Genomic DNA, 2,652 nt, shown 5'->3' on the forward strand with positions numbered 1-2,652 from the left:
TCTGCTGTGGTTTTATTTTGTTATGGCTTAGATAGTTGTTTAACCAATTTCATATTATAGCATATGTTAAGTTTCCGCACACTAGTTGTTTGACATATTGCTTGTGTTGGTTAAGTTGGTTTTTGGGGGTCTAAACGTTCAAAAGTGTTTTTGTACACGTTTTTGAACTTTCACCCTATGGTGTACAAACATGGCAGCTTCTTCAAGAACTAGGGCAAACTAGGTTTCCAATCACACTTTTCTTCACACTTGTGGAATTATTCTCTTGTGCAACTTTCATCACCTTTTGTGGCCCTCAAAATAATCCTTATATATGTTTAGGATTATGAGGAAAAAAAAAGCTCAAACATTCATTCACGGATTGGATGAAAATCAACTTGAAAAACCGAGTTTCATAAACCTCGATAGATAGCCATCTATCGAGCTAGCTGTTGAGCCACGAGTTGAAATAGCTTTTAAACCTCGATAGATGCTAGCTATTAGTTTTAAAATCCAGCACTTCTTCACTTGTTTCTAGGATAGACTTGCATGGCTTTAACACTTGAACTTAAAACCTTGTTTCTTGAAGCATTAAATACGTCCTAGATCTACCCAATTACAAGTAAAGTGTGTTTTGTCAAAAGATTAGCCAATTACATAAAATAGTGACATATGTTCCTCACATTGAATCACATATGTCCTAACACCTTCTATTGAGTATTTGAATCATTCATTTCATAATAAATGAGAAAATGATGAAAGAAACTTACTTTGGGCAAAACCATGGTTGAGAAGGAGTAGCATAAGCTTGTTCCAATCTCATGTGATGGAGGCCCACGAAATTCTTCATTTATTCGATGTTCAAGAACCCATACCACAAAGCCAATGAAGACAAAGAAAATCCTAGTTGTTATCCAAAGGTCCCAAGTTAATGGCTTCAAGAACACCCATGCGTTTTTCCTCTCATCTTCTTTGATTAGCACTACCATTGTTACTTCAGATTCCGTATATGGCAACATGAAGTCAATATAGTTAGTCCTATTTGCAATGATAGTTGTATCTCCAGCCAAAGCATCAAAGTTCTGTCAAAGTAAAATATTTACTTCCATCATTTCCAGTACTATATGTGTGCCCTTATTTAGATAGATAGCAAAATCTAGAAGGAAAATGATAAACTAAGAAATATTAAGGCTCAAAATATTATCTTAGTTATTAAAAATAGTAAGCTAAGGATTTTTACTAACCCAAAGGTATACATGATACACCATATCATTATATGTACTAGCGCTTTCACCATTTGGCTTTGCAAAAGGAATGAACTCGTAGTCAACATTATATGGTAATGCTTTCATTACAGCCTTGAAGATGTCTATACTGTATCCTGAGACCATCGTTGTGTTAGTGCTAGCATCATGTTTCACCTTAACAAATTCAAAAAAGCCATCCTTCATTGGAACTCCTACTCTCAACTTCTTCCCATTGGTTGGAATCTCCCAACCTTTGGGGATAGAGCTTGAATCACCTGGCCATATAATAGGTCCTAGGTTGATTCTCGAAGTGGAATACATGCTTGTGTTTGTAGAATTCAATTCCCTAATGAGTCCATTTTTTGAAGTCCAAAATGCAACCCCTCTTTCTCCATTACCATTCACATTAATTATCTGAAAAGTTGATGATTCTAGTTGCCTATTTTGGAGACTAAACTCTCTAGCAAGGCCAGTAAATCTAGTGTCCAATAATGCTTGGAGAAGTCTGGGATCATTTAGAGAGACCCCTATAGTTGCAAGATCAATTAAGTTGCTTGAACCATTTGTATTTTCAAAGACAAAAGTTGTAGTCCCGACCTTCTCAACTGCCCTGGCGAGTTCTAAAGCTGCATCATATGCCTATAGTCCCCTAACATTCAATTCAACATTCAACATGGTTGGATTGTCTCGATGGAATTATTTTTTTTCCATCAAAGTGTAAAATTTTCAAGCTCAACTGTTTTACGAACTTTAGTCTTTACACCCAATACCCCTTGCATTGAATCACATATTGAAGATGAAGATTCTATCAAGCGAATGGAATTGGTCATCCCACTAGTCATGATCCAAACACAACCTTTACTCATCATTCCAATCTCTTTTGCCTTGGCGAAAAGCTAAGAACCAAGATCCATTGGCATGTGCACTATGAAGACTGTAGTTTGCATTGTCATCAACTTATAAAGTTCTTCACTGATTTAGTCATTTAAGGCCAATGGTGGAATGACACTTCGGTAAGGGACATGGGCATCAACGTCTTGCAAGGCTTCAATCAAGAGGGGTATAATATCTTGTCCATACTCATTATCAATATAGATTGGCACAACTTCTCTCCATCCATAGGCTTGAACAATTGCACTTAAAGCTTTCACTTGGGGTGAGCTATTTTGAGTGACTTGAAAAAAATATGGACTTCGAAGTGATGTAAGAAAAGGGCTTGTTGCTGAAAATGCTACAATTGGCACCTGGGCTTTCTCCCCAAGATTGATGATAAAACCTGGCTTGCATAGAATTTCCTGGCCCTCTAATGGCTTGCACTTCTACATTTTTTTATTAGGTCTAGAGCTATAATTCAAAAAAAAAAAAAAATCCAACTTAATACTCATTCAAACTCAAACTAATGTGGAGCTTTAGAAACAAATGAGAA

The 2,652-nt window shown here is 36.3% G+C and overlaps 1 pseudogene; it reads right to left on the reverse strand.

The window, feature by feature from the left end:
* Positions 1–689: 689 nt before the first annotated feature.
* LOC126695823 (glutamate receptor 2.2-like) lies at positions 690–2,552 on the reverse strand (annotated as a pseudogene).
* Between the last annotated feature and the right edge of the window lie 100 nt (positions 2,553–2,652).

The sequence above is a fragment of the Quercus robur genome, chromosome 2 (genome assembly GCF_932294415.1).
Source record: "Quercus robur chromosome 2, dhQueRobu3.1, whole genome shotgun sequence".
In the NCBI taxonomy this organism is placed as follows: domain Eukaryota; kingdom Viridiplantae; phylum Streptophyta; class Magnoliopsida; order Fagales; family Fagaceae; genus Quercus; species Quercus robur.